Raw genomic sequence first — 27,056 nt, forward strand, 5'->3', positions numbered from 1 at the left:
TCTGAGGAATTATTCGAGACGATCCCCTCATCTTCTTTTTACCATCGCACCTCCCGCCATCGTAGCAGAGTTCATCCATATTATCTGGAACCGCTGCGTTCATCGACAGTGCGTTTCCAAAGATCTTTTTTGCCACGTACCATCCGGCTTTGGAATGGAGGGGGTCCACGGTGTTTTCCGAGCGCTATGACATGTTGTTGGCTCTGCCCCCAGCATTGCTGACGTCCATGAGCGGCGCTGACCACTTACCATCAGGTGGGCCGTATGCTCATCTACCTACAAAGGCAATAAAAAAAAAACTTTCATTTCGGATTTTTATTGTGAGTCAACTGAATTCATAAATTGAATGTCATAAATGCAATTGTATCAAACATACGTCGTGTACGACATTCGTAAATCACGTCGTTTGCGAATTATAAAGAAACAGTTTTAATACGTTAATGTTCGTTTCGTGAATAAACACGAAGCTTCGAAGCTCTGAAGTTGAAAAGCCTCGTGATTCGAAAAATATTTTATTAGGATGGCTTTATGACTAGGATATTAAAAACTGCGAAGTTACATGTACCACCAGTTTGCTCTTGCAGGCACTGCAAGAGCAGTGCACCACCAGCACTCAACACGCGGACCCTGAACACACCGAGTTCGTCGACAGGGAGGTCGAGCGCAGAGCTTCCCTGCCGCCCTCGGACGCGTTACCCCCCATTACCACTTCCGAGGTTAAGGAAGCGATCGATAGCCTGCAACCACGGAAAGCTCCCGGCTCCGACGGCATCCGCAATCGCGCGCTTAAATTGCTACCAGCCCAACTGATAACGATGTTGGCCACCATTTTAAATGCTGCTATGACGAACTGCATCTTTCCCGCGGCGTGGAAAGAAGCTGACGTTATCGGCATACACAAGCCGGGCAAACCGAAAAATGAAACCGCGAGTTACCGCCCCATCAGTCTCCTCCCGGCGATAGGCAAACTATACGAACGGCTCCTTCGTAAACGCCTCTGGGACTTCGTATCCGCGAATAAAATTCTCATAGACGAGCAGTTTGGATTCCGTGCCAGACACTCGTGCGTCCATCAAGTGTACCGCCTCACGGAGCACATCTTACTAGGGCTGAATAGGCGGAAACCCATTCCGACAGGAGCCCTCTTCTTCGATATAGCGAAGGCGTTCGACAAAGTCTGGCACAACGGTTTGATATACAAACTGTATAACATGGGAGTGCCAGACAGACTCGTGCTCATCATACGAGACTACTTGTCGAACCGTTCGTTCCGATATCGAGTCGAGGGAACGCATTCCCGGCCCCGTCATGTCACAGCCGGAGTCCCGCAAGGCTCCGCCCTCTCCCCGTTACTATTTAGTTTGTATATCAATGATATACCCTGGTCTCCGGAGACCCATCTGGCGCTCTTCGCCGATGACACCGCCATCTACTACTCGTGTAGGAAGAAGGCGTTGCTTCATCGACGACTTCAGACCGCAGCTACCACCATGGGACAGTGGTTCCGGAAGTGGCGCATCGACATCAACCCCACGAAAAGTACAGCGGTGCTCTTCAAAAGGGGTCGCCCTCCGAACATCACGCTGAGCATCCCCCTCCCGACTAGGCGCGTCAACACCTTCGCCCCCGCCATTCGCCCAATCACGATGTTCGACCAGCCCATACCGTGGGCCCCGAAGGTCAAATATTTAGGCGTCACCCTCGACAGTAGGATGACATTCCGCCCCCACATCAAGACGGTACGCGACCGTGCCGCCTTCATTCTAGGACGTCTTTACCCGATGATATGTAGGCGAAGTAAAATGTCCCTTAGAAATAAGGTGACACTCTACAAAACTTGCATACGCCCCGTCATGACCTATGCAAGTGTAGTGTTCACTCACGCGGCCCGCACTCACTTAAAATCATTCCAAATTATTCAATCCCGTTTTTGCAGGATAGCCGTCGGAGCCCCGTGGTTCGTCAGGAACGTCGACCTCCATGACGACCTGGACTTAGAGTCCATCAGTAAGTATCTACAGTCGGCGTCGATGCGCCACTTCGATAAAGCGGCACGACACGAGAACCCTCTCATCGTGGCCGCCGGTAACTACATTCCCGATCCTGCGGACCGAATGGAAAGCAGTCGACGTCGCCCAAAACACGTCATCTCGGATCCTCCCGATCCACTAACGGTGCTTTTAGGTACTTCAAGCACCGGTCACCGTTCTCGTCGAACCCGTCGCTTGCGACGAAGGGCTCGACGAGTAAATTAACTCTCAGACACAGCCCACTGAGTTTCTCGCCGGATCTTCTCAGTGGGTCGCGATTCCGATCCGGTGGTAGATTCTTCGAAGCACGGCTCTTGCTAGGGTTCCTGTTAGCAACGTCATCAGGTTTGAGCCCCGTGAGCTCACCTACTAAAGTTAGGGTTACGCTGAAATAGCCACTAGGGCTATCAGTAGGTAAAAAAAAAAAAAAGCAGCGTATTCAGTTTGTATGTATTATTGTTAGAAAAAAGAAAAAAAAGTCTGAAAACTCTGTGGCCTCTGTATGTTAAGGAGTAAAACATACGTTCAAGGAGACTCCACGCGATGTTTTTCTTAGCATAAATTAAAATATTTTTACTGAAATAAAAAAATTTCGCCTATACTAAAAAAATTTACTAAAAAATATAGTTACATCTGATATGTAACTATATTTTTTATTAACATTTTTTAAGGTTATTTTTTTGTCACAGACCATTTTTTACCCAGCCAATATTTTCTCAATTTCATTTTAAAGGCTTTGGAATGAGCTCACCTCCACGGTGTTCCTCGAGCGCTTTGACATGTCCTTCTTCAGACGAGGCTTGTGGAGAGGCTGTCCCTGTCATTGCTGACCATGAGTGAAGGCAACCACTCACCATCAGGTGGGCAGTACGCTAGTCTGCCTATACAGCAAATAAAAATATATATTTTTTAATTAATTACATGCTGTATTCTAATGTCAAAATCCAAATTACGATACATTTGGTGAACATTTGATTTTATTGATTGATTTTATTTTATTTTTTTGTTTTTCCCACTCGTTAGTATTTTGGACCAGGATGTTATAATTTTTTAAGTATGAATGATTATATATAGCCGGGAACAAATCACATACGATCATCTATGTCTAAATTAAGATGCCCTGTGCTTTGGTTATTAGACACTGTTATGCATAAATACTTATAAATAAGTTCAAATATATAAGAAATTAAACACTTAGACAAATAGCAAAAAAACCTGTCATCACACGAATATTTGTCCTATGTGGAAATCGAACCCAAAACCCTCGGCCCAGCGGTGCTGGGCACTGTACCATGGAGTCAGTCAATTTAAAAATAGATTTTTTAAACTTATTTAAATAAATAACTATCGTAAATTAAGGGTATACTTTGTCTTCCTAAGCAATATACTTTGTTAATAAAATTAAATGCAATATGATTCGAATCTGTAAATGAGTTTCCATATTCAACACGAAAGCAATTTTAGTATCTGTATATTTTAAATAGCACCACAGTATTTAAAATTTAGAATTCCTTATGCATATCAACATTATGTTCGTTACTTTGTAAGTTAAACGTATATACTACTACTGTACTGTAATAAAACTACTGTCTGATTAAACTTATTTACATCTATACATATAAGTAAAATTGGAGTGTCTGTTTGTAATATTGAAATAACCGCTTTTTACACGCATAATAATATGAATTTATATACGGTACATACACCAAAATAACATTTTTTACAATTTTTGTCTGTCTGTCTGTTTATTTGCCTGTCTGTTTGTTCCGGCTAATCTCTGGAACGTCTGAGCCGATTTTGACGAGACTTTCACTGATAGGTAGCTGATGATATAAGGAGTAACTTAGGCTACTTTTTTAAAACTGTCTTCGCCGCGCGGCGTCACCCGCGGTACGACAATAACCGCGGGTAACATCGCGGGAACAGCTAGTTCATAATAAAAACAGAAAGATCCAGCGTTAATACGCTATAAACGAAGTCGATGACAGCAGAAGGCTTAAACGATAATGTGAGAAAAAATTGAATCCACGCATGAGATTGGATGGGCTTAATTTGTTGTTTATGACGTATACATATAAATGCATTTTCTAATACATGCATGTTTCTTGATAAAATGTTGAACCAGTCCAGTTGATGAGGTTGGTTGCTCGATGAAACATGCTCAATTACAATAAATTAAAAGAAAATTAGAACAGGTTCATTTAGAATGACCGAGCGATAACAAATAAGTTTCATGAATCTTGCAATCGTTAGCTACAAACTAAAAAGATTAGTGAAAAAAAAGAACACTTGTGAATTAAAATATTAAAAAAAAAACATTTATTAGATAACGTTACTTTCAGGTTTTAAACTCTATTTGCTGATTTTTCTCAAAAAAAAGGACTATTGCTTTTTTCTAATAATAATATTGTTACTGAAAAAACTCCTTTGCTAAATAATCAAAACATAAATAGGAGTATTTAAACAATTTCTTCAAAGCTAGTAAAAAAATAACTAGAAATCAATACTTTTTTGTCTCCAAAGAATTTTTTTTTACTATATCTTATTAATAAAATGAAATAAACATAATATAATAACAGGTAGTTCGTATTGATTTATGTCATTTCAATTATAATTTAAATTACTGTAAACAGTAAAACTAATGTTTCAAAACATCATATCCTTAATAGAGCCGATTATACGTTACTGCGTAATCTTCCAGTATAGCGTAAATAAAAAGTGGTCAATCAACGATAAAGCACGTTGTTATTAGTATCTATTGATGATGGAGCCCTTATCGCGGTGGCTGCATGACGTCAGACAAGGCTGTGATATATACTGGTGTGTTGAGCGCGCGCGAACATTACTAGTGGCAGAGTGACCCGCGCCTTGCCCACGCGCCGCACACTTCGCGGTATAAATCTTGTCGTTAACCTTACTGGCTCCTGACTAACTGCTAAATAAATAACTTGAATTGCACCAGTGCGTAGTGAATACCCGTGTTGGAGATTTAATTGAACCGGTAAGTTCTGTTGCAATTTGTTTATATACGGATTTCAGGTCGTAACACACGTTCCCGTGCTTGCTTTTAGCTAATTAACTCTTTATTTTCGCATATTTTGTAAATTAAAGAGATATAAATGTAAGCTTTTTAAGTAAAATTAAATTAAAGTAAAAAGTTTATTAGAGAATCTGTTTCTTTAAGGCATAAATTCAAATAGTTGAGGGATATCTATTGATTTACAAAGTATTTTTTTCCAATGAAAATTTCAGAAAAGGAAAACTTCAGGCTTAGGTCAAGAAGATACAATTTTCTTTTGTGTCCCGTTCAATTTGTGTTCAATTATTTGGTGTCCTTTTTTCTTATTCATCGTATTTATTGAAAATTCCCTCCAATTACTTTCATTATTTGCTTTTAAAATTTTGGTCATAATTCGCCAGTTATTACGAATTTTTGCAAAAACTTTTCTCTAGCGACACTCGGTCATTTGCAAATCCTGTAAAAGCATTTTCCTCGGTTTTCTAGTAGGTTCTATTCGTTTCTACCTGACACTCAGCAAACATATTTGCTATAGTATAGTGTACTTACTGTATTAACATAAATACAGTAAGTACACTACATCAAAGCAGGGCGTAATATGAAACAGCCTTGAACGAGGTTATCTCGTTATGTAAATAATCGGGTTAGGGGAAGTTGGCTAGAAAATTGGTCAGGTATTTTACCATTAACATTATTAATTATGTTTTTTATAACAATAAAATTATTTTTACAAATATAGAAGCATATTTTAATAATAAAATCAAAATATACGGATAAAATTCGAAGTCGGTATGTTTGTATTATAATTATTGTACATTTCATTTCATTTAGACTCTTTGGTATTTCAAATTTTCTGATTTTCTATACTTATTTATTTTTTATGATATATTAATTTTTTCCTTATTGTTAAGAATAGTCTTAATTGTTGAAGTTGCCAAATTCAATGCAACACCTATTTGAGGTTGACGGTTACCAGCATCTAATCTTCTAATAATTTGCATTTTAGTTTCTAGTGAAATTCCTTATCTTGCTTTATTTTCGTGTTTTTATTATCACCCACGATAAAACTAAAAGTCATAATATTTCCCAATATATCAATGGTTTTATAATATAAATTTCTACTTTCAATAACGTCACCAAATGTTTGAAAGCATAAAAATACGTTGGTACATATAACACCGCAGGAAAGAAGAAAGACAGATAAACTGTTTTGGATATCGGCAAGCCTAAGGCTGCGTACAATTTCAAGGAATCTAGCAATCTATATATTAATACGCGATGCAAAAACTTTGTACACCTTTTTGCGAAAATTGCACCGATTGTGGTGTATGAAAATCCACACACTTATAGAGAGTATAGAGGAGTGCAGAATGCTAATATTTTTAAAATTAAGTTTTAAAATATGCATTAATAATACACGAAATCAATAAAACAACATTACACATACTATCATGTATTTGACACACACACATATTTAGTGGTGGTCGTATAATTAGAAGCACTAACAACGTACCTTGACATTATGTAAGATACTTCACCGCAATCGTTTTTATTTTGAAATTAAACAATAAATAGGACAACAATATGTTCAACGATTTATCATTTATTAGAAAAATAATTTAAAACCCACTGCACAAGTGCAGTTTCAATTTTACATTACGGACCAACATCTAGATCAGTTTTAAGGTATGAACAATAATGGTCAACTAATTAGAAACAACAACAAAAAAGTATAAAAAACAATATTTTTTAAATATTAGTAATTAGTATTGTTATTTACGAAATAGCTACTATTCTCAGCCTACCAATATATAATATATAACATATAATATAATATATAACAATATATAATTAATATTTATTGGTGTATCCCTTATTTTCAATATCAGCACTGCAACGACTTCATTCATTGATTCAATCAATTTCATATATTTTTATGTGGGGATAGAATTTCATGCTTCAACAAATGCTTCATATGGTTCGTTTTGACTGGTGTAACGTTTGTTTCAGACTTTCTTTTTGTCTATCCGGACTATTTGCTGGCCAGTCTATTCAAATAAAATAGCGTTTAACCGAAACAGCACTAAACGAAACAGTGTGTGTAGATTTATTTAGGAATTAAAAAATCACGATTCTACAAGCATAACGTGCACGACCAATAAGACCGAGGTTGTTCCTGTCCTGTAATGTTTACGATGATTGGTTAAGATAAGTCGAAGTCAAATTTCGATATGCTTATTAATAATTATTCCTGATACTCATCATTCAGTTCCTTATTATTCCAATATCCGGAAATAGACAAGCACTATAGGAAGATTAGTTTAGTTTTATATTGCATAAATGGGTGAATGAGCTCATGACTCACCTGTTGTTAAATATTTGCCAGGTGAAGTGAGGAAGGTTCGCAAATACGGGTTTATTAGTAACTATTTAAGAATTCTGACATATTTTTTAAAATCCGTTATACAGTCAACCTCAAATGTTACAACATGAAAAGCATCAGGTCAAATTGGCCATTGGTCAAATCTGGTCAAAAAAAATCGTAAAAATGGCTGCCGATAGCCGGAATCCAGTAAATTCTTATTCGATGGGCTTATATCATCGATAACAAAAAGTGGTGGGACCACATCGCACTTCGATATATTTTGGCTACCCTTCAGTGTTAAAATCATCACTCAGGCCCAAAAGCACAATAAAGTAGACTAAATTGTTTGAGCTGATAAAATTGTAACTCCTTCGGGGCATAGAATTTGCTCTTCGAGGAGTCTAATTTGCCTCAACTATTGTATCCCGCAAGATGATCCCGAGAAGTTACGTCCAGCGGCTTTGTTTCTCTTTCCCATATTGTTGCACATTCGCAGATAATAAACAGTTTATTAAACACCTTTATTACACATTTAAACCTGAAGAAACACTAAATAGACAAAATAAAACAAATCACCCAACTTCACTCCCCGCGTTCCAGCCGAAAAGTCCTCTAACAATATAAGTTTTATTGAAAGTTCGACGTTTCAAAAATACCGCGGAAACAAAATGGTGATAGTATGTGTATAAATTTACGTAATTCAATGAAAAATATTCAAAATTATACTAATAATTGCCTTATTTTATTTGCAATAAAAGATTAAACGGTGGTCGGTACTTCAAGGTACTTCAAGAGCTATTAAAAACAAAAAAGTAGTTCCGCCTTCAAGGCAATATTTTTTCATGTTATGGGTAGCGGAAAAATGTACGAAACAAAAAATGTATGTACATCCAAATACCGAACGTCAAATATCTGTATGAAACATTGAGACTGGTTGCAGGGCATATTATACACTCGCAGTAGCAGGTATCACTAATCTACCTATTGCGCGATGCAGTCATGCGTTTCGGTTTGAATAGTTTAATTAAGACTTTAACCCACGTTTTAATGTGTGTGATGACATGATTATGTCTATGGACTCCTGTAACGACTTCACAACAAATGAGCCGTGAACGCGAGTACCGTGTGAACGAATTCAGGACTAATTTGAGAGATGGGCATTATTTTTATATTAAACTGGCTGACCCGGCAGACTTCGTAGTGCCTCAATCGATTAATAAAAAACCTAAACTTTTTTATAAAATAAACTTAAAAAGGAAAAACAAAATTGTTTGTTTTTATATAATTTCGAGCATTATCATATTTTTTCACCTTTTAAACCTTCTCTGGACTTCCACGAATAATTCAAGACCAAAATTAGCCAAATCGGTCCGCCGTTCTCGAGTTTTAGCGAGACTAACGAACAGCAATTCATTTATATATATATATATATATAGATAGATAGATAGATAGATAAAAATACGTACATTGATTTTGACCGGAAATAATAGCAAAGGACAATGCCCAAAAGTGGGCCAACTTTATGTCAAAACTATAGGTACTTGAAAAACTATGCCTTATTTTTTTACGTTGTTTAGTTTATGTATCAACATTTCTTCAAACCTGGCATTGTTTTACAAAAAAATAAATTACTTATTTGATAACATCCTAAAACTGAGTGTCATAGTTTTTAAATTCGCCAATAGGCAGAGGGCTTAGCCCATAAAGCCTTATAGTAAACCTATAAGCTGCCAAAGGAAAGAGTTGTCTGTGACTTGAACAACAAATAAAAAAAATAGCTAATGGTTATAATTCACAGACTTTTTAGTTTATTTTTGTTCAATTCAATATTTATATATTGTAATAATAATTATTACTTAAAACCATGAGTTAATTTATTTAATATTTTTAGATATTAATGATTCCATTAGTAAAAATCTCAACGGCCTACCATTACTCTATTCTTATTATATATGATCAGAGAGTTTTGGCAGCAACCTGAGTGAAGCGTCACTTGAAGTTTTATTTTAATGTTTTTTTAATAGTTTATTGTGATGTATACTATATAAATTGGGCGTTGTTTTGTGTATTAAACGTCAATAATCGTGAACAACGATTATTGAGGCATTGGAATAAAACTGTGGCTAACATAGCAGTGATGGTTTTTTTTTTCAAGATAAAAGGTCTGCGGAAATTCATGCTCACTCAATGAGCTATTCATCGAGTTGTCGTCAAAACTCCCAAAAAGCAATAAAAAGAGATACACCGGCTTTTTATTGACATAAAAAAATATAACTACGACAGACTAGGCTGTATAGGCTACGCTCTTTGCCTGCTTATTGGCGAATTTAAAAACAACAACAACAATATCGTTGTCGGCTTCCGGATTTTCATTTCATTTTATTATTATTATGAGGATATAATAATAATAAAATGTACGTAAGGGCTTATTTCTAGCAACATTAACCACAATTAACTTATTTAATACTGTAAATAATGATGAGAGCGATTATTGATTTCGAAGAAAACAATGAACAACTTAATTTTAGCTGCAGAAAAAAACAGATTTCTCTTAAATCTGGGAGAGAATATAAAAATCGTTTTCTGAATATAAGACGATATTTGTTTGTCTATCAAATTAAGTTAAAACCATCATGACCCGATAACTTTTTTTAGGGGCCCAAACGCCCTAAGAAAATGGGCATTGTCCTTTGAAAATAATTTCCTCATAAACGTAGATACTAGACAGTTCATAATAACAAGAGCCCATTAAAATATTATTTCGAGATTTTATTTACGTTCAGCCTTGCATTATCAGTCACAAGATGGTCACTATCATCGAGGTCGTACTTTGGTGTATTTTTAGAACTAATAAGCTCTCATCAATTCATTTCGATTTATACAATGAATTAATATTTGCATTATTATCTATCTCAAGGAATATTTAAATGATCTTACTAAAAATTCTTCAATTTTTGATTATTGCAAATTTATTCGGAATTCATTTTTAAAGTAAATCGGTAGTTGCGGTTTAAAAAAATGTCTACCACACATTTTTATGTAATTTGGAAAAGTTGTATAATTAAATAGGTTTAAGAATTTGATACAATTATTTTTAATAGTGTCTAGTTTGGCAATTAATAGAAAACTGGATTTATTAGTTCTTTTGTGGTCAAAATTCTAACAAAAATTATGTTGTACAACAATCCAAGTTTGTATGTATACCTGAATATGTTCATAGATTGTTCTGTAAAATTAATTACAACACCGAATCAAACTATTATTATTAAATCATTAATATCAATTTTCGGGTATTAGGATGATAATTAGGCGTTTGTAATTTTTTTTTTTTTTCATATTTTATTTTGCATAGAATATGTTATATGTTCCATATGTTATTGCATAGCATATTATTACAAGTTGTTTGAAATACTGGTTTATGGTTATTTCGACTTAACTCCATACAGGAGAGTATTTTCGATAATCGACATCGCCTTTCGACTTCTGATGTCGCTGTCTTGCTACCGTATTTTCCAGGCAGATTGCACGAGATGACATCTACATTTCTTTTATACTATCGCACCTTCATTCACTGAAGTAGAGCTCATCCAAACTAAAGTGGATTCATCCATTTTGTAGTCATCGTGGCCTGCGGGATAAGATGTCCGGTGCATTCATATCGAGCGATGCGAATGTGCCGGTGTTCGAATCTCGCAAGCCGGTACCAATTTTCCTAATGAAATACGTAATTGCCAAATCTTGACGAATTACTTCCATGGTGAATATACGTAACGGTATGTAATTACTGGTGGTAGAGCTTCCTGTGAGCCCGCACGGGTAGGTACCACCACCCTGCTATCTCGGTTTGAAGGGAAGCCGTTGTATTGTAAAAAAGCTGAGACTTAGAATTCATATCTCAAAGTAGGTAGCGGTATTTGCGTAGTTGATGTCCAAAATACTATCTGGACCCGCTGGGCTTCCAGAGAACTTTTTTGCCAGGCTCTCGAATGGCTCTCCATGGTGTTTCCCGATCGCTATGACATGTCTTTCTGCACTCCTCAGCAGTAGGCAGCGGCTTGGCTGTGTCTCTGGCATTGCTGTCGTCTACGAGAGACAGTGACGATATACTATCAGGTGGGTCGTATGCTCGTTTGTCAGCAAAGGCAACAAAAAAAGAAAAAGTATTTTTTTTTGGGAGAACAATAGTACATACTAATGTATGCTAGTATTTTTTACCAAAGCTTTTTAATGTTGTTAAATTTTTTTTTTGAAGTTTTTTTTTTTTCATTCTTTCAATAATATGCAATAAGATACAATGTAATGGGGCTCTATTTAACCTCTAGGAGGTACACGCATACCATTAATCATTCGACTGAGAGGGTTCAGCTTATTTTAAGTTGGATGGAACGTAACTTGATTACTTTACAATCAAATTATCAATTGTTTATAGAAAATTTAAATATCAGATTCAAGCGGTACGTCTGCTATACCCCTTAATGCGACTGTCACATTTTGAATATAACGAATTTAGAGAGAATGCATTTTAAGTAACCATTTAATTTACACCATTTATTAAATTAAGTATTTTTGAAGTCTAATAAATAAAGTTGTTGCGCCCTAGTTCTTTTAAAACTTCTTTGAAAAAAGAACTAGTTTCCTTTTTCGTTTTCTCAGGAAGGATTTATTTAAATTATGTTAATCCAATTAATTTATAAAATGAGCTCTAATCAGAACGTTTTAAGGGTATGTTATAAAATTGTTCGGTTTTAAATTAATTTAATGAAATGTTAACGGACATCTTTATCAAAAGATAATTAATGTAAGGTTAATGTTAATTGTACCACATAAATCCATTTGGGCTCATTAAAAGTACGTTATACATTATAATTAGATTGGTTAAGCTTTCTAATTAGTTTAGTTACGTGCGAATATAATTTGCTAACTTTAGTATAAAAAACATTGACCAAAATACATATTTTAAACTAATATCCTTAGCATTTCATCTCAATGGCAGGTACAAGGCTACCAAAGTTTCGTAATTTATTGTTTTAAATTACGTGGGCTTATTAAATATACCTAATAACATAAATTCAGGGCTTCGTGAATAGCTAAGACGTCGTAATAATATTGATTGTGTTCCGGAATCGACCTTAAACTGTTTGGCCCGTGAATGTTATTTGGTGAGATATGATATATGTATATAATTTGAATTCATTGTTATTATTCTAGATAAACCGGGTTGGTATTAATTAAAAACGTTCGTTGTAAATTAAAATTTTGAATGTTGTGCTGTTAAACATAGGACAGATTTTAGGATGTTTTTTGATGAGGTTATATGAAAATCATCAAGAAGTCGGCTTCTCATTCAGTTCGGATCCCGTATAATATAAGCTCTATAAATTCCCAACAATCGAAGATTTTATGAGAGGTTTGTCACTTCCATGGGCGGCGGAGAGCATGATCGCTTTCAACCAACGTTTGAAAAACCTGCGCATAGAGCAGTGACTCTTTTCCATTAAAAAGTTTTTAACGCATGAAAACTGTTTACATAATGGATATACACATTGAAAAGCAGCAAATGTACAACTTTACATTTTGTTTATGAGTTAAGTAAATTTTTCTATATATCTTGCACTATTAAAATGTCATAACAACTTCGACACTAACAGACTTGCTTCAACGATCGCTTGATACTGTCAGGTGATCAATGGTTTAATATTTGTAAGTTGATAATAATCTTGGCATTTATATGTATAAATGTAATTTCGCAAATAAGACAAATCGATTGACCTTTTCAATCGAATTGATTTTGTTGTGATAAGGAAGCAGGCCGTGTCTAAGTTAAAGCCTAAGCTTTCAAGATTGAAGCATAAATGCAGTTTTCTATACTAATCTATACTAATATTATAAAGAGGAAAGATTTGTTTGTTTGTTTGTTTCGAATAGGCTCCGAAACTACTGGACCGATTTGAAAAATTATTTTTCCATTAGAAGCCGACATTGTCCCTGATGAACATAGGCTACTTTTTAAAAAAAAAAAATTATTTAATTTTTTTGGTTTCATGTGTGTTTTAATGTTTCCGAAGCGAAGCGAGGGCGGGTCGCTAGTAATATTATAAAGAGGAATGATTTGTTTGTTTGTTTGTATTGAATAGGCTCCAAAACTAGTGAACCGATTTGAAAAATTATTTCACTGTTTGGAAGCTACACTGTTCCCGAGTGACATAGGCTATAATCTATTTTGAAAAAAATTAGGGATCCTTACTAAAACTCCAATAATGTAACCCAAGGTGTAAAAAAATTACCTAAAATATTCTTTACATCGCGTGCCCTGCGAAAACTATTAATGATAGAATAAAATAATGTACTACGACTTTGTAGAACACATTATTATTTACAAAAAGTATCGGAACAGCATATGTGTAACTATTATAGTTATGCCGGAATAAGTGTTCTTTTATTTTTTTAAATAAAACAACGTCAAATATCTTTGAAATTTTTGGTAAAGACCCGGACGGAGCTGGTGCGGGCCTCTAGTTGTAAAATAAACATACAAATCTGATATAATTTTCGTAGATAGATTTGAAGCCAGTTTGTAGCCAATAGGTCTTACAAAGAAAATCTACATTACACTACATTTAATTGTAATGACACAAAACGGTAATTAATGTAAATTATTACTGCGATACATGGGCATGCATTCCTACTGAATGGAAATATGAGGAAAATATTTTCTGCGTTTGAAGGTCGCACGGAATTTACAATCACAATGAACTTGTGATTTACTGGTGGTAGAATATCTTGTGAGTCCGGACGGGTAGGTACCACCGCCCTGCCTATTTCTACCGTGAAGCAGTAATGGTTTGAAGGGTGGGGTAGCCGTTATAACTATACTGAGACCTTAGAACTTCTATCTCAAGGTGGGTGGCACATTTACGTTGCAGATGTCTATGGGCTCCAGTAACCACTTAACACCAGGTGGGATGTGAGCTCGTCCACCCATTTAAGCAATAAAAAAAAATTCTGCAAGTATTGGAGTTATCACTTAAGCCAGACAAAGCGGATAAAATAATGTAGATGATAACAAACCTTAAGGGCAGGTATTAAGTAATGCGCGAGACGTGGAATGTGTCCGTTTCCTTTACCGTAATATACGCGGAGTCTAGTGTGGGTAGCAGAATCAATGATTTTCTGGTTACAAAATGATTTGCTAATAATAATTTTTGGCAAACAAAATTTAAAATTTAAATATGTGTAGTGGAAAGTCCGACTGTGGTCACGGTCAAACCGTGGGCAGGAAGTAGGTGTGACATTGAACTTGCTTAGTTCGGCGCATGCTGCCAGGCGACCGATTGTCTATGTCAAGTGCCACAGCCTGGAGTGTCGCAAGCAATATCTAAGTCCTCGCCTCTCGCAACTGCCGTAGCTATTAAGTGATGTTGCAACTAAAAACTGCCTAGGTCTGTTGTACCGGGGCGCCTTAGAACGTTCTCGAAATCATTCATTAGTTATATGATGTTCGCAGGCTGCAAATCTTAGTGGTATTAATTTCGATTTTTTTTTATAATTCTTAATAAAAACATACTGTATTATATTACTATACTAAAATCGTTTAGGATTATATGCCATTATTTCATTTTAAAAAAGACTTCCAAACTGCATATTTTAAGTTAGATGTTCATATACCAAATCTAAGACAATGATAGCTACTTTTATTACGGAATTAAAGCAAATTATTTTATTTGATTAAAGCCATCTTGGAAATTTGTAGCTTAATTTAAAGATTCAAATTCAATTTTAAATGTGTACATGTTAATATGATAATAAATTGCCATTATAAAACTACCTTGTTGACTCACATTGAATCCGTCACATTGTCATGTTAAGAGGTCGTAATAATAACAGTAGGCTTACATAAACAAAGACAAAACCTTCTCATTAACTTAAATTTATATGCGTCAAGCATTCGGTGATTTATTCTATAAAAATTAATAGAGTTACACAATTATTTGACAGTTGGCATGCTTAATATATTCCAGTGATTTACCAATTAAAAAAATATACGCTCATAGTTCAAAAGGAAGCCATGAGAATTATTATTTTAATGTGGTATGTATTTGAAGAATTCACGTTTTCATTTTGTTTTACAAAAGTTGTAGTTGTGTCAGACTTTAAATGTTTGAATTTAAACAATAATAATTAATAAATTAATTTTCTGTACATATAGAAAATGGTAAGCAAACCCTGAGGTTCTTGTCGTAAGTAATACAAAAATTAAGTAATACAACCTAAGCAATAAAAAAAAATTACTTTAGTTGAAATTGTTTTCTTTTTCATTAATTGTTGTCGGATTTCAATGTTTAGGTATTGCAAAAACAACATTACATTACTGAAATAAAAACTTCTTTAGCCGCGTTGAGCGTTTTGGTAAGGGAAAACCTCATGGGTTCTCGTCACCGATATGCTAGTGTTACGTATACCGTATATCGTAGACTATGTCTGTGTCTGTGTCTGTGACTATAACATCTTGTAAGTCGCGTCACTAACATGCGTAATAGTAGTATATCTGTAACTATACAGGTGACATATTGTGCAGCATTTGTGCTGTGTATTTACAAGTCAAGTTTATTTGCAAGTAAAATTCAATAGATTTAGTTAAAAGTTTAATGTGTATATTCATTGTTATTTCAATTAAATTGTATTTATATTTTTTCATGACCTTGCCGATACAGCCCGTATTATAACAAAAATAAACCATTTAAACGTGTTTGTTATTATAATTGTTGCTCGGCGTGTCAATAGATGTGAAAACCAAATAGATGTCGATGTTTTTAATTTAAACATTATGAAACTTCAAAATTTAATACTAAAATTATAAGTAACTAGCGGTCCGCTCCGGCTCCGCTCGGGGTCTTTAACAAAACTTTCAACGACGTTGTTTTATTTTTTTTAAGTAAAAGAACATTTATTGCGGCATAACTATAATATTTAGACATATACTGTCGCAACGTTTTTTGTAGATAATAATGTGTTCTACAAAGTCGTAGTACATTATTTTATTCTATGATCAATAGTTTTCGCAGGGCACGCGATTTAAAGAATATTTTAGGTAATTTTTTTACACCTTGGGTTACATTATTGGAGTTTTAGTGAAGATCCCTAATTTTTTTTTCAAAAAAGATTATAGCCTATGTCACTCGCGAATAGTGTAGCTTCCAAACAGTGAAAGAACTTTTCAAATCGGTTCAGTAGTTTCAGAGTGTATTCAATACAAACAAACAAACAAATCTTACCTCTTTATAATATTAGTATTGAAGTATAGATAAGTTTTTACTTCCATCGGCAGTCCTTATGACTGACAGTTTTGTTTTATCTTGTCTTTCACTATTTATAAAAAGTACTCTTTAAGAAATACACTAAGAATAATAATTACTGGTCATAGGGCGTCTCGTGAGCCCGCACGAGCAGCTACTACCATCTTGCCGCAGTAGAAGCAGTAATGCGTTGTGGTTTGAAGAGTGACGCAGCAATGCGTTGTACTATGTATAGAACTGAGACTTGGAACTCCTGTATCAAAGTGGGTGGCGGCATTTACGTTGTTAAATTCTATGAGCTCCGGTAAACACACAACACCAGGTGGACTGTGCGCTTGTATGCACGTCTAAGCAATAAACAAAACCCAAAAACAAAGCAGATTACGTTAATTTTATTTATTTTATTTAATTAAATTTGTTTTCCATTCAAATGAATTCCAAATGAAATAAACACAATGACGACTTTGATTTACGTGAATAGTGAGTTGCGTGAATTAAGTTTAAAATTGTAAATAAAAAAAAAACCTTTTTCTGTATATTTTAATAACAACGTTGGAATAATTAAAGTAATTTGGTGGAACAAGTGCTTTATGCTAAAAATGTAGGCTAAAGTTTAAGTCTATTGTTGTTTCTACCTTCGTGACGATTAATAAATTACAATGTAACTGTTAAATAAAATTCGCAAATATTACAATATAGTGTCGCAAGACTACCAACTTATAGTTAGATGAGCTGGATAAACCTCAGTCTTCAAAGGAAAGAATAAATATAAATTGTACGTTTTTTAAGAGCGCAGACAAAAGGAGAAATGTTTTACTACTTTTACTCAGAAATATATTATATTATTATAATCAGAAATATATTATATATTAGAAATATATTATATATTAGCTTACTACAGAAATAGGCCACCACCCTGCCTATTTCTGTCATGTGTAGCCCATAATTACACAAATGTGGCGGGCTTCATTTACATTACGCGATGTAATGCTTTCGTGCTTGATTTCATTTTTGAACATGTGAAAATAACCTATGTCATTTTCTAATGATGTCTACCTGCCTAATTTGAACACTTGTATAGTCGCATCTCTCAATATTAGTACACTGGGCCTCTTATAATTTGGGCCACTATGACTCGTACGTACATAATCTTTCAAATATATTACTACAAATGTTACTTTACACGAAAAGTTTGAACTTCTTTGTTTACCTAAGTATATGATTAATGGTCGTGCGGTCGTTTATAAATTGCTAACGTACACATTACTCAATACAATAATAAAATAGTTCAACTAAATCGAAAAAATACAAACCCATTAGATTCGTTTTATTTGCTTCCTACTAAGTCCGCGAGCATTGTATCTACTGCGACGATTACAAATCCCAGGTTGCCGTTATTGTTCTTTTGTTTTACCGTTCATGCAATTAATGCGGTGACGTAGAAACTGTTCAGAGGACTTAAACAGCAGCAACAGCGGAAACAATTGTTATTCTTTTTTATCAATGGAATTACACCTTATTTATATTATACCAGACAAGGATAATCTATGTGACAAACTTAGAAATAGAATTTGTTTGGTTCACTTCTGTCGCGAGAGTTATGTCTTAACCAGATACGTGGCTATCTCATTTGTGGTTAGGCACTGAAGGGTATATTTTGATTGCTGTTTACCTATTTATCCTGCTACGATCGACCGTTCTACTTCTGTGAATTTAGTTAAACTAGAGTGAAACTTCAAGTTATAATTTGTCATCCTGCCTCTCACGGCACATCAAGGTTGTTATTGAGGCAGCCCTGGCGTAATCCGAGGCGGTAACTTGTCAACTAAGTCGTGTGTATGCGGCGCTCGCATACTCGCTCTTGTCAATACGCAATAAACTCTACGCTTACTGGGATGCCACGCTGTGCGACGTATCGTTCCGCAAATTTTATATATGTAATTATATTCTATGCAACCAAAATATGAAAACGAATTTCGACTATAGTTTGTCAGACTAAATCGCCATTGTAAAATACTATACATATAAATAAATATTTAGTAAATGTCCACTTATAGAATACTTTAATTTCACTAGTTTCTTGGGGTCTTCAAAGAATGCTGAGGCCACAAAAAGTTGTGAGCTGAGTACCATTAACAACAAAATCTATATAACTAACTATATAACTATAACAAACTATATAACTATATAATCTAGTAACTATACTTGAGACCTTAGAACTTATATCTCAAGGTGGGTGGCGCATTTACGTTATAGATGTCTATGGGCTCCAGTAACCATTTAACACCAGGTCGGCTGTACGCTCGTCCACCCATCTAAGCAAAAAAAAAAAATTTTCTTGTGCTTCTTTAACCGGAAGTTGTATAATTGATCATACGTGTGCATCATACTGGCAGTTTGAACATCCACATATACTGACTGACTAATCTGACTTAGGTTTCGCTTCCCTCATTCATAATTTGAATACGAAGGTTGTGCTGTAGCCAGTGGTGGATTTACACTAGGGACAGTCGGGGCAAGTGCCCAGGGCGGCAAAATTTTAAGGGCGGAAATTTTTGAAAGTGAAAATTTTTTTTTTAGTCTTATCAAGAAGCTCAATATAATTAATTAATTCTAATAATTAATAATTTTCTGTTTAATTGATAATTCAACAAATTCAATTTACCCATTAGTTGTGAATTATATTATAATTTGGGTACTTTTGGTAAAAACTTATAATCAAAATGATTTTTTCCTTGGACATTTAAACTAATAATCGATTTTACTATTTTCTGGAATTAAAGAAATTTAATTAGTTTTTTTTTTGGATGTAATATAATTAAGAGTCACCCTTAGTGCAAAATTTTTAATTGTTAGAAAAAAAAAAACAAATACCTATATTTATTTTATGTTTTTGGAATATATAACATATGATAAAGTTTCCGCAATTAATTAGTTATTTTAATTTTGAAAAATGAAATACATAAACTATAAGTTTTAGTAAAATACCAGTATTGAGGCGGATTTTTTTTCCGGTGCCCAGGAGCGGCATTAAGTTTAAATCCGGCCCTGGCTGTGGCATGCTCAAAACGCAACCATCAGCTGTCAAATTTTTTTTTTGTTTTTGTTTTTTTTTATTGCTTAGGTAGGTGGAAGATCTCACAGTCCACCTGGTGTTAAGTGGTTACTGGAGCCCATAGACATCTACAACGTAAATGCGCCACCCACCCTGAGATATAAGTTGTAAGGTCTCAGTATAGTTACAACGGCTGCCCCACCCTTCAAACCGAAACGCATTACTGCTTCACGGCAGAAATAGGCAGGGCGGTGGTACCTACCCGCGCGGACTCACAACAGGTCCTACCACCAGTAAATTATTATAGTATTTCTAACATAATACAATCATACTTTCCTGTTTTAAGGTTACAACAACAGGCGTTATGTACAATTGACACTTGAACCTCATGTCTCGAGGTGGGTGTGGCATTCACGCTGAAGGTAACCGCAAAATATCGGGCAGACCCTGAGCTTGTTTACCTGCTTATAAAATGTTAGCAATGACTCTGTCGAGTGGCGTATTTAAAGATTTTTTATTGCTTAGATGGGTGGACGAGCTCACAGCCCACCTGGTGTTAAGTGGTTACTGGAGCCCATAGACATCTACAACGTAAATGCGCCACCTACCTTGAGATATAAGTTGTAAGGTCTCGGTACAGTTACAACGGCTGCCCCACCCTTCAATCGGAAACGCACTACTGCTTCACGGCAGAAATAGGCACGGCGGTGGTACCTACCCGCGCGGACTCACAACAGGTCCTACCACCAGTAAATTATTATAGTATTTCTAACATAATACAATCATACTTTCCTGTTTTAAGGTTACAACAACAGGCGTTATATACAATTGACACTTGAACCTCATGTCTCGAGGTGGGTGTGGCATTCACGCTGAAGGTAACCGCAAAATATCGGGCAGACCCTGAGCTTGTTTACCTGCTTATAAAATGTTAGCAATGACTCTGTCGAGTGGCGTATTTAAAGATTTTTTATTGCTTAGATGGGTGGACGAGCTCACAGCCCACCTGGTGTTAAGTGGTTACTGGAGCCCATAGACATCTACAACGTAAATGCGCCACCTACCTTGAGATATAAGTTGTAAGGTCTCGGTACAGTTACAACGGCTGCCCCACCCTTCAATCGGAAACGCACTACTGCTTCACGGCAGAAATAGGCACGGCGGTGGTACCTACCCGCGCGGACTCACAACAGGTCCTACCACCAGTAAATTATTATAGTATTTCTAACATAATACAATCATACTTTCCTGTTTTAAGGTTACAACAACAGGCGTTATATACAATTGACACTTGAACCTCATGTCTCGAGGTGGGTGTGGCATTCACGCTGAAGGTAACCGCAAAATATCGGGCAGACCCTGAGCTTGTTTACCTGCTTATAAAATGTTAGCAATGACTCTGTCGAGTGGCGTATTTAGAGATTTTTTATTGCTTAGATGGGTGGACGAGCTCACAGCCCACCTGGTGTTAAGTGGTTACTGGAGCCCATAGACATCTACAACGTAAATGCGCCACCTACCTTGAGATATAAGTTGTAAGGTCTCGGTACAGTTACAACGGCTGCCCCACCCTTCAATCGGAAACGCACTACTGCTTCACGGCAGAAATAGGCACGGCGGTGGTACCTACCCGCGCGGACTCACAACAGGTCCTACCACCAGTAAATTATTATAGTATTTCTAACATAATACAATCATACTTTCCTGTTTTAAGGTTACAACAACAGGCGTTATGTACAATTGACACTTGAACCTCATGTCTCGAGGTGGGTGTGGCATTCACGCTGAAGGTAACCGCAAAATATCGGGCAGACCCTGAGCTTGTTTACCTGCTTATAAAATGTTAGCAATGACTCTGTCGAGTGGCGTATTTAGAGATTTTTTATTGCTTAGATGGGTTGACGAGCTCACAGCCCACCTGGTGTTAAGTGGTTACTGGAGCCCATAGACATCTACAACGTAAATGCGCCACCTACCTTGAGATATAAGTTGTAAGGTCTCGGTACAGTTACAACGGCTGCCCCACCCTTCAATCGGAAACGCACTACTGCTTCACGGCAGAAATAGGCACGGCGTTGGTACCTACCCGTGCGGACTCACAAGAGGTCCTACCACCAGTAAATTATTATAGTATTTCTGACATAATACAATCATACTTTCCTGTTTTAAGGTTACAACAACAGGCGTTATGTACAATTGACACTTGAACCTCATGTCTCGAGGTGGGTGTGGCATTCACGCTGAAGGTAACCGCAAAATATCGGGCAGACCCTGAGCTTGTTTACCTGCTTATAAAATGTTAGCAATGACTCTGTCGAGTGGCGTATTTAAAGATTTTTTATTGCTTAGATGGGTTGGCGAGCTCACAGCCCACCTGGTGTTAAGTGGTTACTGGAGCCCATGGACATCTAGAACGTAAATGCGCCATCCACCTTGAGATATAAGTTCTAAGATCTCAGTATAGTTACAACGGGTGCCCCACCCTTCAAACCGAAACGCATTACTGCTTCACGGCAGAAATAGGCAGGGCGGTGGTACCTACCCGCGCGGACTCACAAGAGGTCCTACCACCATAAGTGTTTTTCACCAGTTTTTCTCTTGTGGAGGTTATTGTATTTTAAATGCTTCATACGTATTTTCTTCTGCATCCACGTAGCTTACGAAATTGGGGAAGGCGGTTTTTCTAAAAAGTGCACTTTGTTAACTGTCTAGCGCATAGCTTTAATAGCAATAACGGGTTCGTTATAATAAGAACAAAGATTTTTCAGGTACTTAATGTTTAGTATACATACATATATAGTTCACAAAGGTGCAATGATTCGCAAACAAAGTGTACGTTACAGAAATAAATTAATTTTATATATAATTCTGAAAAACAAAAACAATAAAAAAAACATAATATTTTAATCGCAGTAACGCGTAAAGCGCAAATTATGTAGTTAAGATAGAAATTTAGTTTAGTTTGTTAGCGCAAATCTGTTCAATTATAATTTGCGTAATTACTGGTGATAGGACCTCTTAGGAGTCCGCACGTGTAGGTACCATCACCCTGCCTTTTTTTGCCGTGAAGCAGTAATGCATTTCGGTTTGAAGGGCGGGGCAGCCGTTGTAACAATACTGAGACCTTAGAACTTATATCTCAAGGTGGGTGGCGCATTTACGTTTAAGATATCTATGGGCTCCAGTAACGACTTAACGGCAGGTGGGCTGTGAGCTCGTCCACCCACCTAAAGATATGTGAGCATTAGGGATATTCACACAATACTGAAAGCACTCATCAACTGAGCAATATTCAGTAAGACACGTATAGGCATCTTTCGAGTGGCGAAACTAAAAACTTACATTACCACTACGTAAGCTATTTATTGATACTTTTGAGTAGTATGTAAATACTTTCGCAGTCGTCGTGGCCTAACGGATAAGACGTCCGGTGCATTCGTGTTGAAGCGATGCACCGGTGTTCGAATCCCGCAGGCGGGTACCAATTTTTCTAATGAAATACGTACTCAACAAATGTTCACGATTGACTTCCACGGTGAAGGAATAACATCGTGTAATAAAAATGAAACCCGCAAAATTATAATTTGCGTAATTACTGGTGGTAGGACCTCTTGTGAGTCCGTGCGGGTGGGTACCACCACCTTGCCTATTTCTGCCGTGAAGTAGTAATACGTTTCGGTTTGAAGGGTGGGGCAGCCGTTGTAACTATACTTGAGACCTTAGAACTTGTATCTCAAGGTGGGTGGCGCATTTACGTTGTGGATGTCTATGGGCTCCGGTAACCACTTAACACCAGGTGGGCTGTGAGCTCGTCCACCCATCTAAGCAATAAAAAAAAAAAAAAAAAACTCGAGGAATAGTTTCAATGCTCAACCAATTTATAATATTTTATCATAAATTAAATAACTATAATCCACGGACTACCTTTTGGAATACGAACGAACCATGAGTTTTCTCCAGTAAAAGACATAGTACATTAGTTCTACTTTTAGTGGACTATTCCATTTCTTAATTATGGTTTAAGTTATTTCGTTTCGATATCCTTTAGTTTATGCGATGATATATAATAAAATAATTTTATTGAATATTCAATTATTATAAAATTATACGGTTATATGTGAATTTTCGATCATAAATAACTTCGATGGTTAAAATCCGGACATGTTCTAACGTGTTATATCGGCTGTATAATTAGCAGGTTTTATACCCTTCGAGTTGGGTTTATCTCGCAACCATTAATAGTTCATTGAACTCAATCGTATTAATTAATTCTCAAAATAATAATTTCTACGGATATAAATGATTTAATCTACGTCAATAGGACTTTCAAGGCCCCACAGTGAAAAGTATATTAGTTTTATAAAATAATTGAGGAACTACTAAATTATATACCATACGTGTCGTTGAAACAGCAGTAGCCAGCTGTGGGCTGGTGGTGAATTAGATCGTTTAATGATCTTAAATCAGCTTTAAAACGTAGTGCATTTATTTTGAGTCTTATTTAAGAGCATATTTATTAATAAATAAAAATAAATTAATTACAATTCAAATTAATAATAATAAATTTAAAATAACATTAGCCGCTAATTCGATAAATAAAATTATCGGATTAACGGCTAACTTTATTTTCCATTCGTACACAAATGCTCAAAGCATTTTAATTCGAATTCAAAGCCTTCATCAACTTAAATGTCATTAGAATATACTTTTTTAATATCAAAACATGTGAAAAAATAACTACAGTCCCGAGTAGAATCGGCTAAACAAACTCAACAGTCTGGTCTTTTTTTGATTATCCGTTATTTTTTATTCTTTTCTCTTCTTTATTATCACCATATTACATAATGTACATAAAATACAATAGAATTAATGAATGGAAACGGTCTGGAGTGACCAATTCATTTGAGCATAAAAAATGTTCTATTTTTAAGTAGTCACTAAGACTAGGCTTCCGCCAAATTTGCATGCACTACACTACATTTTACATCGCGTGGATGGAGATCTGTGCAATCAGTACTAAGATAAAAGTGTTGGGTTTCGTCGAAAAATCCAAAAACTCTATAATTATAATATTATTATTACTATTATTAAATCTTTATTTCAGTAAAGAGACCATACATTTTGATCTTAAGTATTATTTATAATCTATGCTAGTAACTTGTAAACCCAACATATAACCTGACTATTCAGTCTTTGCCTGTTCTAAGTTAGGTATACTTCCTTTATTACTACAATTTCACGTAGTCTTCGCTTTACTCAAAATACATAAATTGCATATTTTTTCTGTCCCTACCTAATCGTTGGTAGCCTAAGGGGCTATTCCAGCTTCGCATGGACCGGTAGGTGAGCTTACGAGCTCAACCTGAGAGAATTCATAACACTAGCCCTAGCAAGAGCAGTGCTTTGCTGAATAGTAAAAATCAATCCCGTAAAATTATAATTTGCGTAATTACTGGTGGTAGGACCTCTTGCAAGTCCGCGCGGGTAGGTACCACCGCCCTGCCTATTCCTGCCGTGAAGCAGTAAATGCGTTTCGGTTTGAAGGATGGGGCAGCCGTTGTAACTATACTTGAGGCCTTAGAACTTATATCTCAAGGTGGGTGGCGCATTCATGTTGTAGATGTCTATGAGTTTCAGTAACCACTTAACACCAGGTGGGTTGTGAGCTCGTCTACCCATCTAAGCAATAAATAAACAAAGAATCTACTACCTGATCAGAATCGCGACTCACTGAGAAGATCCGGCGAGAAACTCAATGGATTATGTCTATGGGCTAGTTCGCACGTCGAACTCTTCGTCGGAGTCGACGAATTCGGCGAGGAACATAAACTGCCCTATGCGGTACACTTTCAGAGATCGTCCTGGTTAGGCTTCAAATTATAAATGTTTGCAACTCCGCTCAATCCGTAGCGATCGCCGGTCGTCGTTGTGTGCAGTCGCCTCGAGTTTTTTGACCGAGCGGAAGTGAACAAAGGTTTATGATAGTCATGAAACTAGTATTTAAGTCATGAATTATTCTACAAGTTAATAGTCTGACTACTTTACTTTTAACTTTACTGTGGTAATAAAATTTACATAAATGATGGACATGAGGATTGTCTCTAAATAAATATATTTTAATCATATTTCGGTAGAGTTTGTTAATAAAATGATCCTAACAGTTTCATGACTGTAGTGTAGAAAAGGAATCAGCATCCTATTTACAATAACGTTTTGTCTCGTTTATTTATATTAGGTTAATAAAGATAATATTCCTAACAAGAGCTCTTATTCTTAACCAAAATTCATTTTCCTAACTGAATTTAGTTTAATTTGGTTCTGTGATTTGGGCCCGTGAATGTATCACACAGAATGACTTATTTTCATAACATGAAAAGTTTAAAAGTTGCCATAGACACAGTCCACTGGGTTTCTCGCCGGATCTTCTCAGTGGGTCGCGATTCTGTGAAGCACTACTCTTGCTAGGGCTTATGTTAGCAAATTCTCTCAGGATGAGCCCGTAAGCACACCTACTCTTAACTTTTAATTACAAAATAAAATACTACAGTATTTTTTTGTGGACCGGTAATTAATGAAAATACTAAATCAATAAAATCTATCAATCTACCAAACGAGTTTTGATAATGAAGTAGACTTTATTCTTTTATTTTCTACTTGTGCTGCCCTTGTCACACCCCACGCCCCTGCTGCCAGGCTGCCATGACTCTATTGGCCCTAGGGAATTGGTCAGCATCCTTTTCATACAAAAGAGCCAAATATAGACAATACATAATTAAAATTTATTCAAAGAGCCATTTCTTTACATATTGGAATAAACATTTCGCAGAAGAGTCATAGCCGAGGAGTCAAACATGCTGGTCGCAAGCCACATGTGGCTCTTTGGATATGAAACTGCGGCTCTTTAGTTCCATACACAATATTATTTATTATATAAAAATAAAAAAAATGTTCTTAATCGACTAACGAGGATTGGGCTCTATTTCTATCTCTCAGCCCATTGTTTTAAGTAACTGTTTAATTGTTTTCATTTTTTACTTAAATAATAAGTGATTATCTAATAATACCATATATTATCTAATTTGTTGTAAAAAAACACTACTTATATAAGAATAAATAGATATTTTTCTTATGAATAATTAGATTGGTTGTTTTTTTTAAAAAAAAATATGCAAGTGCTATTTATTGTTCGCAAGAAAAAACTTTTGTGGCTTTCAAAGACTGAAATTTTCTAAATTGTAATTTTTGGCTCTTGCGGCTCAAAAGGTTACCGACCTCTGTCCTGCGGTAAATACGC

The 27,056-nt window shown here is 35.8% G+C and overlaps 1 protein-coding gene across 1 annotated transcript in view; it reads left to right on the forward strand.

Annotated features, from left to right (window-relative positions):
- Nucleotides 1-4,850: 4,850 nt before the first annotated feature.
- Elovl7 (ELOVL fatty acid elongase 7) overlaps nt 4,851-27,056 on the forward strand; it is a 51,381-nt gene continuing 29,175 nt past the window's right edge. The window contains exon 1 of the mRNA XM_028171724.2: nt 4,851-5,031. The gene's annotated coding sequence lies outside the window, so the exon portion shown is untranslated. The remainder of the gene's footprint in view (nt 5,032-27,056) is intronic.

The sequence above is a fragment of the Bombyx mandarina genome, chromosome 22 (assembly GCF_030267445.1).
Source record: "Bombyx mandarina strain Sakado chromosome 22, ASM3026744v2".
In the NCBI taxonomy this organism is placed as follows: domain Eukaryota; kingdom Metazoa; phylum Arthropoda; class Insecta; order Lepidoptera; family Bombycidae; genus Bombyx; species Bombyx mandarina.